General features: G+C 49.7%; 1 protein-coding gene across 6 annotated transcripts in view; it reads left to right on the top strand.

Moving 5' to 3' along the window:
• LOC105275819 (protein bric-a-brac 2) overlaps window positions 1-16,187 on the top strand; it is a 266,959-nt gene that overhangs the window by 105,062 nt on the left and 145,710 nt on the right. The window lies entirely within an intron of this gene.

The raw sequence follows: 16,187 nt of genomic DNA on the forward strand, positions 1-16,187 counted from the left end.
GAGAAGGAGGAGGAGGAGGAGGGCGGCGAGGAGAGCGCGGCGAATAGATACCGTACATGGAGGAAAGAGAGAAAGAGGAGGAAAAAAGAAGGAGAGGAGAAAAAGGGAGAGACAGACGGAAGCGAGGAGAAGGAGAGAAAGGAGAAGAAACGCCAACGTTTTCAGCTACACGTACGCGAGCGAGCGAGCGCGCACACGTACGCGATGCAGCGCGCGCGGGTACTTATGTATAGAATTAAATATACGATACATTATTCATTTTAAGTTCTTTCTCCTTGCTTGCCCGGAGATTGTATGTATTATACGTACGCGCACATGGAAGTTCGCCGACTATCTCTCGTCGCGGCGCGCGAGCGAGCGAGCGAGCAAACGGAGGCAGATCGAGCGGTCGGGCGAGCGAGCGAGTGAGTGAGCGAGCGCGCGCGCGGTTATAACTTTTTATTTTAAAGATGGCAGGGGCTCATTTGCAATTCTATGCCGGACGTCGATATGCCTGATTTATCGTAACTATACTTATACCGACCCCGTACGCTTCTGCCACAATTTATATCCGGAATATAGACGTACGCGTCCGGCTATGCTCCGCTGTGTGCGTGTATACAGGGTGTTCTGGAGGTGGTCTCGCGCGGCGCTTCCACGCGATCTCGGAGGGCTGGGGGAGTCGAGGCGTGAGGAATGGCGGTTTGTTTCGACATGGAGGCGTCAATAGCATCCGCGTTACAAATGATCGGGTACGGAAAGACTCGGGAAACTCCGCTTCAGCCGGGGATGTAAACAAGATCTCGCTTCGCGATTAAATTAAATCGAACTGCACCTCAAGCGCTGCCAGAACTCGCGATTCCATTTCTGAGACGGCGAACGTCGAGGAAGAGAGACACCCGGCTTCGTCGAAGAATCTGTGGGACACCCTGTACACGTTTCGCAGAGAACTTCGCGCAGATATATATTATATGGAACAAACGCGTGTATATGTGCGCATGTACGCGCAGGCAGCTGGAACTCTCCGCGCGGTGGTGAAAGGGAGCGTCTGCACCCTCTTCCATCTCCTCCCCTCGCACGTCCCGTCTTCCGCCACCTTCGTTTTGCGAAACGTGAAAAAGTACGACTTCAACCCGGTCATAGAAATCGCGCTCCAGCGCGCAGGCAGGCGTACGAGCGAGACGGCGAAAATCGTTCTATGCGCGATGCGCGCGATGCAATTTGAGTTTACGCCTGCACAATTAAAGGCGCGCGTCCACCAACTTTATCGCACGCGACGGAAAATGCTCTTTTCACTGCTATCGCCAAGTTACCGCCCTTCCTCATCCTTCGTCCTCCCTCGCTCTGCCTCGCGGGGTCGTGAATTTCGCTTCAATTGGCCGACTGCTATTTGAATCGCCAACGCGCGCGTCGTCGTTTTGTTTCCAGGCAGATTATTGCGAAGAAGCTCGGCGCCACGGTAAATTAATCAAAGACTCAACATTAATCTAAAAAAGAAGATAATAATTGCAAACTTCCTGTGGAACGCGTCGCGTTCAGCGTAGCGAATGCATGTAAATTGCAGCGAAGCTGATCATTGTAACTATAGTTTGCGATATATCGCTCGTGAAAAGGATGTGCGAGGGTTCGAAGGAGGGGGGAATCCGGTTCAATCGCGGATCGGTCGTGCTCGCGCTCGCGCGCTCTGGAGGAGGCAGAGATCGTAAAAAAAGTCGGCCGTAAAAATGGCGTTGCAGTTGAGCAATGCGTGCATAATGCCGGCCATTATCTCCGCGTGCACACGCGCGCGCGTCTTCCTTTATTGTCTTCTTTATACTCGATACGCTACAGATCGTAAAGATCGCGGCAATAAAAAGTATTATTCTGTGCTGCGGCACGACGTCATGAACCCGATGCCTCCTGCTTCCCCGTCCCCGCCTCTTCTTCTCTCTTCCTCGACTCCCCTCGTTCGAACATACTTTAATTGCAGCGCGCTGCTGGCGCATAAAGGAAAGAAGGGAGGAAAAAGGACGCGCGCGTGCGAAGAGGCCGCGCGGGGAGGGGAGATGATGGTAAAAGTTTTATTTTATTTTCAATGGGACACTAATTACACTTAGTGCCTGGATAGCATAATTAAGGTACGAAGCTCCGCCGACAAGTTTGCCGCGAGTTTGCCGCCGATGACGAAGTTCGCGCCCGGCGACAAGTCTATTCGCGTGAGGAGGGGAGATCGTTGCCCGGGGGTGGCGGAGAGGGATGAAGAAGGGTGCGAGGTGACCGCTGGTCGATATCGATCGACCGGGAGCGAGATCCTACCCAGTACGATCGGAGAGTCCTTAACCCTCTTCCTCCACCTCCTGTCCGGCCTCACCCTCTCTTCCTCTCTTCGTCGCCGATACCACCCGCGAACCGAATCCATTGTCCGACTTATCGGTCTCCGCCACGTGCTTTACATAATGGCGGTGTTGAAAATGCGGTTTAACGATATCTAAACACGAGTAGCCGAACGTTTTAACGGGGTTTGGGGTTGCCCGGGGGTGGGCGGACGGATGGGTGGTGGCTCGTGAGCGTTTTGGCGAAATCCCCTCCGATACGAGGCATCGCGAACGAGCAGAACCGGATATGCGCGTTCTGTTCTCACCCCCGCCCCCCGCTCCCTCGGGCGAGCGATTGGCATTCTGCCTCTATCTCGCTCCCTCTCGCACTCTCCCTCTCCCGCCCACCCCCATCCCTGGCTTCTCGCGCGCGCGCTGCGAGGAACAGATATCGGTTTACATGCGAGCGATTATTGCCTTATACCGGGGGCCCCCCCTCACCCCCCCCCCCGAAATGTTACGCTAATTGGCCCGGACGAGCCACTTCGCGGCCGTGTATCTCCGGCGTGCCAGGCGCGCGAGCCCGGCTGGCGCTCTCTGTTTCTTCCGTGAGAAATAGCGATCGCCCGCGGCCCTCACCTGTCTCAAGCTACGTGTAAACGACAGATACAGATGTAACTGCAATCGCGGACCTTCCCTTTCCTCTCGAGGGGAGGTATATTAATTTGTTCTTAGGTAAACGGACTCTGACAAGGTTGCAAGTGTCTCTCTTTAAGTGTCTCGTTAAGTGTCGTTTTTCTGTCAATTCTTCATGAGACGCTTTTTGTTAAGTAGATGTTCGTGCGTTATGTTATTCCCGATTTTCCCGATTGATCGTCGCCGTGACGGGAAGCTGATTGGGCACTCAACTGCGAGATATTTTAGAGTGACGTACCTGAAAAAAGAAGTAGAAAGATCAGGTTTGGAGTTTGAAAAAAATATCTGGTCCATTGGACTCTAAATGAGATCGTTTAATTTCGCGTTTTATCTAAATCTCGCATGAAGATTGTATTGCACATGTACACGTTCGAATCGAGAACGAGTCACTCGTATTTTCGGCATTTAATGCGGCTACTGTCACTGGAATTGACATCACGTTCGACAGGAATCACCTTATTAAATTTTTACGCGTGTTAGCTTTATGTGATTTCTGTTGTCCGCCGCGATCTCACGTCTGCGAGGATCTCTCGTGGCGCTGCGCGCTCGTTAGGAAACACGCGTTAGAAATATCGTTCTGTTCGAAACTGGGTTCAAGTCGTTAACCGCAAATGCGCCAAAGCAGCGAGATTGGCGACCGCGTTGCAGCTGTTTAGCCGCATCCGAACCCGTAATTCACGAAACGGATATATAGCAGAGCGGAATCAGCAGAGAAGGACGGAAAGCGACAGAGAGCGAGGCAGCGGTAGGGGGAGAATCGGAGAAGGGAACAGTGGAAACGATCGGGGAAGCTCGAAGAAGGAGAGCGGACCGATCTGGCCCAATCGTAAATCTTATTAGCCGCGGTCGGCCCTCGAAACATTTCGTAATTGATTAGTCGGCGGGCGCGCGCAAGCGGCGGATATCTAAATTACACCCATCTGCCGCGGCCAATCAAGCAATTATCCGTAATTTTATATCGGTCCGAATATTATATTGTATTGCGCCCACCCTTACGCCCACCGCGGCTCTAATTCGTGGCGCTGGCTGTCATTACGGTGTGCTAGCGACACACCGTGCGGCGGAATTGCACCCCCGTGATTCCCTCGAAAAATGAAAGAGAGAGAGAGAGAGAGAGAGAGAAAGAAACAAGAGGCGGATACAAGGTAGTCGAATCCGTCCCAGGGAGTTTTGTTCGTCGGCACACAATGAGAGCGTGTACATAATAGTAGCATTATGTTCCCATTTAAAAAGGTCGAGCATATAATGCCGGATAAATTGCAGATGGATAGATACGTGGATAATTTATTCTAAGAATTACGTCGTCTAGGGAACGGTACATACGTCAGAATCAGGAAAGGGAATTTCATGGGAATTTCTATTCTTATTCGCCATGTTAATTTTTAGCTCGTCAGAAACGCATTAAAAAAGTTGCCGTTTCTTTTATTTCGACCGAGGAGCCACGATACATTTTCACGAAGGGGCGGATGATGTATTCGCAGAGTTTTCACGCTGAGATGGTTATACCGGCGCCCCTCATCGGTGAAGTCGATCGCCCCGGAAAAGTCCGATCCGCATTAAAGCCCGAGCATATGGCGGCGGCGGTATCGGTAATTCGAACGCGAGTTAATTCTGGCACGGCCGTGTCCGTGGAGTTTCATTTTCAGCTCCCGCATTATGTTGTTGGGAGGATGTAACGATTTAGGTAATTTTGCTAAATACATCGATTCGAGATAATTGGGAATTATTAATTCGCGGTATGCGCCCGCCGGTAACAGAAATAATTTCATTCCGACGCGCGGATCACATCCGGCATACGCCGCGCTGCATCGGCCTTCGCATCGCACGCTCGCAACGAAGGGAAATCATGACGCACGGTGGACCACCACTCGCATTCTGCATTTCCCTTTTTCCTTGTTGTCGGCCTTGATTGATCGAATCGACCGCGCGATACGGCAGTTAGCAAAATGCGACCCGAAGAGAGTTGCGTCCGTCGCTGTTCCGGTGTCATCGATGCTACACATTTCATGAGGTCAAATCAGGGACACGGTCCATGATTGAAATACCGAGTGCACACAAATGTTTCTTGTCACGAGTGCGAAATGACGATAAAAAGCAATCTCGGCTGCTAATTAATTAAATGATGTTCTTTTAGATCTGCAAATTGTTGCATGTTTAGCGTGTTTAAATGCCCAAATGAACAGATGTATCGTTTCTTTAAAATGAAAATAAAATTTTTCTTTTAATTTATTTTCACGGACACGTTATATTACTTCAATTGTATAATTTTTTTAGAATAATTGCAATTTACATATAATTAAACTTTGCTGTGTCCATTCTCGCGTCCCGAATCCGTGAATATTTGTAATTTATATTTATCTCGAACTGTTTCTCTGAGGCAGAGAGCTCTTTCTCTTTCTCCCTTTACTCCTCCTTCCACTTTCGCCCTTTAGTCAGTCGGGTAGGCGCCGCGGATTCCCCTGCGAGTTTATCGTTACGGATCGAAGCCCCTTCGTTCGTAACGAAAGCACGATAATCGACACTTGGGTTACCTCCTTCCGACAGATCTCAATTAGAAAGCCGCCGTCCGATGTCGATCGAGTGCCTTGGCTATTTCTTTTTGACCTACTCTCGCCCCTTTATCCGATATCATTCCGTCCTTTTTTCGTTCTCTTTTTCCCCCTTCCCTTCTCCTATCGTCCATCGACTCTGTTTAAGAACGAAAGGTGAACAAACCGTTGATGTTTCGACATAAATTCAGTTCGGCTGCGCGATGAAAATTAAAGTGCGATAGCCAGGGAGGAAGAAAGAGAGAGAGAATCGTTCTACAACGAAACGCCTGATAAAAACGAAACGGGCAACGTAGCTCTTGGCTACGTCACGAGTTAATGAACATCCGACGCAAGTCGAACCGAATCCCGTCCGTCTCTTTTTTTTCTCCTGCCGGCAAATATCCTATGGGAAGCAAATATGTCGAACCGTTTAGTCCACGGCCATCAGAAAGAGACTCGGCGCGCGATGTTCGTTTCGTAGGAAAAAGTCCAAGTGCGCGGACGAGCCTCCTCCGATTGACAGACGTCCGCTTTCGCCTGCGTGATTTCAAATCCGCTGATTGATATCTCGCCGCGGTGAGGGGGGCCGGGACTCCTCGTTTTCGGATTCCCGTTTCAGCGGCGATTCATTTTCGAACGAACCAGGGAAATCCACACGAGCCAATTAACGCGGCAAGACAATTTCGATTTCCGCCTTCCGTGAATCGGTCAGTTATTCCGCGACAACGTAAGGAACCGGCGTCGATTATTTTGCAATTTCGCGCACTGCGACAGTGCAGAGTGTCGTTCGTCAATGTAGGCGCGCGCGCGCGCGTTTTGCATGATCGCTCGAGAAATCGAATTTCCGTGGCAATCATGGGTACGCGCGAAATTTAGTGGTCCGAGCGGCTAATAAATTTCGCGAGCGGTATATCGGGTCGAATTTTGAATCAATTGACAACGAAAAAATAACAGCCGAGCGCGACGCGCGCAATTCACGCGAGCCCCAATGACTTTTACGACGGGCGATTTTTTTTCCGCGGGAATATCGCGCGCGACGCCTATTTGTTAACAGTCACGGCCGTCATCTCGCCGCGACGAATCGGACGAGTTAGACGATTACGATCGCCGCCGACGAGCGCCCGATAAACACCGAGCATAGTATCAGATGTAGGAAAATACGAGCCAGCAGGCGACTCGGCGACGCGCGTCGCGTGGCAAAGTCGCCGGTTTTACGACGAGCGAATTATGCGATATCTCGTCCGGATGGATATGTATTGTAGTCGCGTTCCGTCGCGCTTCCCCAACGGATTTCAAAGTAACTAAAAATTTACTAGATGACGTGCTCGCGCCATTCGCCGCGGCGCCACCGCAGCGAGGCCCGATCTTCACAGGCATTCTCTACTCTCCCAGTTCTGCCAAATCTTGGCTTCGAACATCTACAATACATATTCATCCGGACGAGATATCGCATAATTGATTAATTGAACGAACTTACAGTGAAGTTCGATTTCAATTATGCTTTTCTCGTCCGGATGGATCCTCCCATCCGGCCCATTCCCGGAATACGATTTGGCTGCTTTGAAATAATGAAGATCGGGCCTCGCTGCGGTGGCGCCGCGGCGGATGGCGCGAGCACGCCATCTAGTAAATTTTTAGTTACTTTGAAATCTGTTGGGGAAGCGCGACGGACCGCGACTACAATACATATCCATCCGGACGAGAAAAGCATAATTGGAATCGACCTTCACTGTAAGTTCGTTCAATTAATCAATTTTATCGAGACGTATACACGCCCCGCAGCCCGCGCGCGACTTGGACTTGAAAGCCCGGACGCGGGAAATATCCGACCACACATTATCGTTCGCTGACAAAGTTGCTCTCGGTGGCTCGTTAATCGGTGTCGAAATCCAGCAAAATTTTTCTGTGCCAATTACAAGGAACGGAAAAAAAAATGTTTCGCCCCGTGAAATTTAATGTTTCTATTTATTATTCAGCGTATTCATAATTCATGCACAAGTTTATGTCCGCGTCGCCGTGCGTCTCTGCGCCCCGATGTTCGTTTTGCGCGATTGCACGTATGCATTATTTCGTAATCTGGAATTTATGAAACGAAAACAGATGACTCTTTCGCCTCGTTTTATCGTATTTTACTTTATTTTACTTCGCTTTACTAACGAGAACTACGGAACTTGCGTCGTAAGACACGTCCGGTCTGCATACGTCCCCCCCCCCCCGCCCGGCGCGTCTCGCCCCGAGCGTGCCCGCCTCGGCGTATACTACTAATAATAATAATAATAATAACAATAATAGTAATAACGACGGAATGTTATTACGCGCAATAATTTTCGAGCACGTAATCGTTAAGAAAGGACGCCCCGCGGTAACTGCGTCCATAATCGTTATCGTTACGGTTTACGTCGCCGTGCCGGTCCCTTCTTCCTCCGCTGCCCCCGCTGCCTTCTCGTACCCTTCCGCTCGGTTGCCCCACCTTCGCCCCATTAACCGGACCTCCCCCTGCGTTCTTTGATTTCATCTCGCTCGAAAAAAAGGAACGAATCCTGCAGCACGAGCTTGCCCGCCGTAAAACCTGCGAGGGACAAGGATCGACCGGAGTATCGCGCGCGCGAGGACATTTTAGCACGGAATCCCTCCCGCTATTTTATCATACGCATTTTTCATCCCGACGGTTTCGCTCGTATGGGTGCGCGCGGCTATATTAGAATTCTGCGAGCAACATGCTCTTCCCCTCCGACCCCCAGTAAGATCTTTATAATGAAAAGATGAGACGCGCTGTCAGGCGATACGAATTGTTTTATTTTGCGGAACGATGAAATAAGAAGGAAAGACATAACTAGAGTCTGCAATTTGTTTCTATAAGTACGAGGCCGTCTTCCTCGAAACGTTCGCTTGCATTGCTCTTTATTCCATGGAGACCACGCGTCGATCGTAGGATATCTTCGAAATGTTTCGGAGAAACCTCCGCGAGGCCTGTACCATTTCCTTTTTTCTTTCCGGGTCACCCCCCCGCCCTCCCTCGGTAGACGGTTCCTGCTGATGCAACCGTGCGGGAGTGGCACACGTACTCGAGAGGGGGCATTAGTTTCAACGATTATTAGAGTTAGTTCTAGGCGAATGAGTTTCATAAATGCCCGGGGAAAACTCCAGCCGTATACTTGTATTTATACAAGAGAGGGAGCGAGAGAACGAGAGAATGAGGAAGAGAGAAAGAGAGAGGGGGAAGCAGGGAAGCCGAGAGAAAAGTGCGGCGAGGGGGTCGACGGGGGCAGGAAGGAGGCAGAAAACGACGGAGGCGAAGTATCCATCGTTCTGCTTCGTCCCCGGGGGTTGGGCGCTCTCCCTCCGCACTGCTACCCTCCACCCTTCTGCACCCTCTCGCGCTCGCTCTCTCCTATTATTATTATTTTTTATCACAATATTTGCTTTTCCCACATTCTGTTTTATGTTAATGGCCGCTCCCTGCCGCTACCCGCTCCATCAACCTCTCTTCCCCTCAGCCCCTCGCGACCCCCTTCGCCCCACTAGCAGACCTCATTCCACCCCCGACGGCCGTCGCTTCGTATGCATGGCCTCGGGGAACTTTTAGCATTTTGTCTCGAATTTAAAAAGTTTTTCCGCCTCCCCCTACCGCCTTGTCTCGCCGCGACCCGTCCACCCCCTTTCTCCCTTCTGCGCGACTCGTCGCGCAACTCCCGTCATCGTTACGTATCTCTTCCGTTTCGTTTCGCGCACGCCTACGCGCGCCCCTCGCTCGATTCTGTCCCGTAAACATAAGAGGGGAGAAATATAAAGAGACGTGCGGGAATGGAGCAAAAGCCATCCTTTCGTTCTTCTGCTCTCCAACCTCTCTCTCTCTCTCTCTCTCTCTCTCTCTCTCTCTCTTTCTCTCTCTCTCTCTTTCGCATTCCTCGCGTGAATTCGCGACTCGCGAAAAAAATTTGCCGTTGGAAACGCGATTGAGCGACCGGATGCATGGCTATACCTGCCTTTGCTGGTGGCCTCCCTTAGTTTTTCGATCCGCAAAGTTCTTGCGGGAGGGTAGGAAATTTGCGAGCCTGTAAATCGTGAATTTCCCGCGAATTTTTATGCGAAGAAAAACTTTTGTACAATACGCGCGCGCCTTCTGAAACCACCGGAACACGTTATTTAATTTAAGAAAAGGTTTACGAATGGCTGACGGTACAACGTGTACGCTTATTTTCTTTCGTAATTTCAATCTGCAAGGAGTTTCTCAACTCGGAAATTTCTAAGTTTCCTTTTAATAGATGGGAAGGATAAAATATCCGTTTAACATATTCCATTCGTTTAACATAAATAAACCATCGCAAGGTTCCGTTACGGACTGCAGTATTCTATTTGGTCGCGACCACCCTTACGGCATACTTTATATATCCGTTCGGAGAAAGAACCTGATGCCGTCGCAATGTGCGCAACGTAAATTTTTGTATCTCTCTTAATTTCAATTCGCGATTCTCCGTAGCAGGGGCGGAGAAACCAGATAAGAATGATGGAGGCGGAGACGGGGACGGCGGGAGGACAAGAGACCGAAATCCATAAGTTAAGAATTTTCCACCGTGAGGGGAAAAACTTTGGAATGGCATGGCGTTTGGAAGCCACCCTCCGGGCCCCCGAAGTTTCGTAATATATTACGCGTTTCTCCGGCTCGTCGCGGCTTTAACGGCGCGCGGAGCCCGGGAACAAATTGGAATTTTTACGTCTCTGAGTCGGTTGTACCCCGCCGCAGCTAGCCTGTATACGCGATCGTTATGTTTCCGCGGCTTCGAACCGGGTCGCGCATTTATTCCAATTTCATTTTATTACCGTCTTCGAATCGCGCTTTACATCGCGCGCGGCGCTCTCGCGAAACGAACCGCGACGCGGAATTCTCACGGAAGGACAGAACGAGCGACGGCACGAGAAGGATTATCTGTTTAGATTCCGTATTGAGTCGTAATCTTGCTCGCTTTATGTTAAAACAGACTGCTTAATCCCGAACGGAATAAGAGAGGATACATAAGATACCGCGGTGTATCGGGCCAATTTATCTTAGACATTTTTTGCAATTAATTAGAATTGCAATTAATCTACTGCCACGCGGTGCGCTATATACTGCATTAATTATTTCATTGCAGCGAAGACTGCTTTAAAATTGTAACGTCATAAATTTTAAAATACTATAAAGGCTATAAAAAAAGTTTTATCACTACTTTTTTATTGCGATGGATTTAAGCAGAGCGTGTATTCTTGAAATCTGCGCTTTGAAAAATCGGAGCGGGCAAATCAAAGACGGAAAAACCCCCAAAAAGTCGTCAACAAGAATCGGCTTACGTCTTCGGCCGTGTACAAAAATTGCGCTTTTATGCGCTCGAGGTGGATCGATTCCCGGTCCGCCATCGGGCGTTTCGACAGAGGGATAACAAAAAAGGGGCATCGGCAAAAAGAGGGAGAAAACAAAAAAAAACGAGAGCGAGAGAGAGGGAGAGAGAGTGCACGGAGGGATAAAAAGTAGAATAGAATTCCTCGTATGCCCGCTCCATAACTTTTGACGAGTTTCAGCGAGTCGAAACCGTGGCGAGATGTGGATATAATTTTATCCAGTTTTTTATTGCGGACATGTTGAACTGGTAAGGGCTTCGATAGCAGCAGCTGAATCGGAAATATTGCCCATAAATATCGGAGATACCCACCCACGTGTGTAACTTCACGCACGTGCAGCCCCGCGCTGCACGGATGTGCGTTTTGCGCGTGTGTCCGTGTTCGCTCGTCTCGCACGTATGCCTCACGTACACACATCGTTCTACACACACATGTACGTGCGCGCTCGCGAGCGGAATCCACGTTCGCGTACCTGCAGATAGGCAGATTCGTATCGTCAATCGTGGATACCCCATATAGCGCCCTACGTCGCGCGCGTCCCGTATCTATTCCGCGGCGGCTCTATCATGAAATGGATTTTTTTTCAAAATCGCGAAAGCGTCTCCCTCACCCTCCGGACCACCCTTTGCTCCCCGGTGCCCGTCCGCCTCCACCCCGCCGTCCTCCCTGTCGGTCGCCGGCAACCTTCTCGCTCCGGCCACTGCCGTCCTTTCCTGCTCGCCACCGTCGACGACTCGTTGACTGCTGCAGTCGCGCTGCTGCTGGATAAAAATGTTTCGGATTCCTCGAATCGGCCGCGATTAGTTTCTGTCTCGATTGTTTGAAACAGAGAGTGACGCGCGCGATATCGATACACCACCGATATAAAAGTTCCCTTACAACGGCGTTATTGCTCGCGGCGGCGACGGGCTGGAAGGGTGGCGAGGCATGTATCGTGTGTGTGCCCTTCGCCACCGCGTGGCAATAAAAAGACGTGCACCAACGATATCTCGATACGCGAACGATACCGGAAATCCGAGAAATTGGGACTGCACGTGTGTACGTGCGTAAGGATCTATTTCTTACATTTTCCTACCAACTAAATGACAGATGTTTCTTTTTCTGTGACGCGATGATTGAAAGATTCTGTGGTGGTTTTTTTCTTTTTTGTTCTTTTTGCGAGGGGAGTTAAGAGATTGTACGTTCTCGAAATCGCGCACTCAGAATAACGTCGTGTGCTGCAAAAGTTAATGAAGAATGGCGGGCTTTACCGGCGCGCTTTGGCCTTTGACCTGGGATTTACAGTTAACCCATCCTTCCCAATCAGAAATTACAATCATGCGTTTGCGACTCGCGCGGTCCAACTAATTGCGCGTCATATATTTAAGTTGCGGCTAGATCAAATGCAAATTGCGGCATTTGGGTTTATACGTACTGCGAAATTAATCGATGATATTTTTAATTGATTGGATCACTAATTACGAGCCGCGTAATCGCCAGTCACAAATTCCGGCACTGTACTGCACGCGACCGCCCGCGGTAATTAGATTATAAAAATTATTGGCACGCCATCAGCCGAAAAATTTCCGTCCTCGTTCGCGTGAAATATATTATAATAATAAATTGAATTGGAGGGACGCCACGGACAAACCAATACCGGCATATTGCACTTATGTGGACGTTTTCCAGGTGCGTCGCGTGCTCCTGCGGACGCGATTAATGGCGCGATCGCGAATCGCACGCCAGAATTTAAGGAGAGATATTGACAATACATGCATTAGGGATCTCATCTATTACACACGCGTGCCTACGAATTTATTGGCCATAAGCGCGAATTAGCAATTAGCTTGCATGCGGCGCCGTTATCTCACGCATCAGCAATTAAAAAACCATGAGATGATGCTGCAACATTCAAGTTACATTTCATTATGGCACTTCGTATTGCATCTCGCAATTATCGTGGCTACACACACACGCGGCTGCCTCATTAATTTCCCTGTGCGCTTTTTTCTCTCCTGTTGAACGATACAAGCATTATCAACGGAAATCAACGCGGTAATCTCTATTATACTAAGGCTCGAGAACAGAATTTGCTTTCTAATTTATACAACATGAGCTGAATTGCGCGCGCGCGCGCACGTGTACGTGTGCAGAATGAAAATTTTAATCAATCCCTGGTACGCTTCTAATTCGTTTTGCTGACACGGATGCAATTTATTATTCAACATGTTTAACGTACGACAGGAGCTTCTTTTATACTACGCATCAATTAGGCAATGACGCTGCGGGTATTATTACAATATTAAATAACAAAAGATAATAATAGAGGCATGTACCAATTATTATTAAATCACAAAAATGAGTGACATGTCATCTTAAAATGGATAGGTGTCACGTCGCTTTTTTCCTTGCTCTCTTTTCTAAACTCAGCCGAGGTAGATCAGACCACGCCGCACTCTAACGTGCTGGCACTCGTTTCCGCTTTGGTGTCCGCTCGGCAGAACTTACGCGCGAAAAACACGGGCGTTCGACAAAGGACGGAGGTGGCTCTTTCATTGGCCACGATGGAGAGCGCGAAATAAAAAGGAAAAATGAGGATAACGAATCCCGGAGGAAGGAGCTATCGAGGAGGCAAAGAACCTCCGCATTATTTCAAGCGTCGACCTCCGTTTTCTCACCAGTTTTCCTTCGCCCTGCAGATTCTCGAGTCTCTCTCTTGCCTTCGACCGCGATCCGGGCGCGCATTCGTCGTTTTTCGGCGAAGTGGATGGAGAAATCCGCGGATGGCTCGTCGTCGGGACAAACTGTTGAATGCCACGGGAGAAATGGGAAGCCAAGGGTGGTTGGCCGGGGGGAGAATCTCGCGAGGTGACGGCGCGCTCGTGAAATGAGAGGACTTTTTAAAGGAAAATCGCTGTCGCGCGTCCCGGAGACGTCCCGAGCACGCCGCGACGCTTGCCAGAAACACCGACGAAACCTGTCGAAACCTGAAAAGACTCACTGAAAAAAAATGCCTTCGAGACTTTCACGAAAGTGAAAACGCAAAACTGCGCACAATCACGAGATGTGCTACTCAATTTCGTGTATCGCGTCCGTCAAAATAACGATTAGCGAAACCGGAAATGGTTTTTCCAGTTTTTCTGTTATTAGTCTCGGTAAAATAGATTAACGTACCCCAATCCTGCAATTTTGAAAAGTAATGCAAGTCGCTGCATAACGTAAAGAGAGGCCATTATGCGCCACGTTATCTTGAGGCTGTACGAGGCCATTGAGGGACTTGATACAGAGTGAAACAGACCAGATTTCTGTTATATCCTGAGTGATTCGCTCAACGATAATAATAATCGCGTGCTGCACATCGTACGAAAATATTAGCCCTTTACCGGTAACGTAATAGAAATAGAACGGCGGCCGGTCGTGTCGACGCAACGTCGACAACGGATTCCGAGCCGCTCCGCGGCAATCCTATTACGCCTGGTGCACGCAATAAAACCATCTAATAATAGCTATCATAGCAACAGTAGTACATCCACCGAACACGCGAATACATAACGCGCGTAACGTAACGCTCGCTAAAACGAAGGAAAGAAGAATGGAAAAAGAGGAGCGCGCTCGGTTAACGCGAGACCTCGGCTGCCGCGGTTTCTCAGCCAATTACCGTCCTCTCTTCTAGGAACGACGATGCACACGAGCAAGGGATGGCGGCGAGGAGAAGAAGAGAGAACGCGCGCAGGAAGAGCGCGAGAGGAAATCGCAAAACGCTATTTGAATATCGCTCGAGCGCGGAATACCGCGAGCGATACGAGCCGCCGCCGTTCCGATCGTCTCGCGGATTTCACGTTAATAAATTTTTGTTAACGACGTATACTTCCTTTGAAACGCGGTCGGACGTAAAGCAGCGCAGAGGCGAGGGGAAACAAGAGGGACAGCGGGAGGGTGCGGGAATGTGGGGTTTATTCGCGGGTGGCGCGTTTTCTTAGCAAGGAACAATAACCCGAGATATACGAAAACGATACATCATAACACTCGCTCGCTCTCCTCTCTCTCTTTCTCTTGCTCGTTCTCTCTCTTTTCGAAAGTTTGCCTCTAATGCCCGGGGATGCTAAGTACGCCGGTGGATGTGGGCGTGATTAATTACCGGCAAATAGGAGCCGACGTGGATTGATATATCGAGCGTTCTTGCAGCTTTCCCGCCGATTTACGGTCGCCTCTATGGGTTATGACAATGGGGAGGGAGGGTTGACGGGAGGGGTTGGTTGCTGTCGATGCGACGACCTGTCGATGCGAGCGAACGTCGCCTTCGTCGTTAGTCTGAGGTACGTTCGCGATGCCTAACGGCACGCTACTCGGCCAGAGTTGACTCCTTTTAAACCCATATTAGTATCAGAGAGCACTTAACTCAGTCTGTCATCCGGTTCGGCGGATCCGGATCCGGTTTCGCGGCAGACACGAATCGCGATCTAACTGTAAACCAATGAAGCTCCTTCGCAATCGCTCGACGGTGTTCCATGTTGCGAAATCGCGGCACTTTTTCCGCGAGAGAATGATTTTCCAACGAACGAGAGTGTCTTGTTTTTGCCGATGCTTAACTCTCGATATTCTGTACGTTTCTCGCAGCTGTACGCCGATTTAGATCGAGAACGTTGCACTGTTACGTTTACCCGCCTCGTCACACAACGCGCCAGTCCTCGCAAGAAGTTTAATTATCATTCTAAGCCGCATTCCGCGTAACCAGGTCTGTAATAAGGTAGAGATTAAATGTGCATTAGAGAGTTAAGAAGCCTCGCGGGAGTGTTAAGTCGCGATAACCTGTTCCTCAATCTCGCGTGATACCCGATACCTTCGGCGAGCTTAATTCCAAGTCGGAGGCTGGGAGAGAGAGAGAGAGAGAGAGAGAAAGAGAGAGATTAAAATCGCATTATATACCGCGACCATCGATGCGACGTGATTATCGCGACTAGCGTGCACGGCTCGAGAAAATACGCACACACGTATGTACAAGCACACAAGGAAGGAGAAAGAAATACCCGACTCTATAGGAAATAATGATCGCTCGTTCACCGCCCTGATCGCGCGAGGGAAACGAGCGCCGTTCTCTCGCCGTGGAATTCCCGGTCGACGTAGTCGGAATAATAATTAGTCAATTAATTAACGTACACATAATTATTAGCGAAGACGCGGGAAGCGGCTGAGAAGGTATCGACAGGGAAGGATAGAGAGAGAGGGGAAGGAGAGATAGAGAGAGATAGAGAGGAGGGAGAGGATAGAAGTGCAGCTGCATCGACATGCCGCGACCACCTATGCCTCCTTCAGCTTCGCCTTCGATTAGGAA

The sequence above is a fragment of the Ooceraea biroi genome, chromosome 11 (genome assembly GCF_003672135.1).
Source record: "Ooceraea biroi isolate clonal line C1 chromosome 11, Obir_v5.4, whole genome shotgun sequence".
Lineage (NCBI taxonomy): Eukaryota > Metazoa > Arthropoda > Insecta > Hymenoptera > Formicidae > Ooceraea > Ooceraea biroi.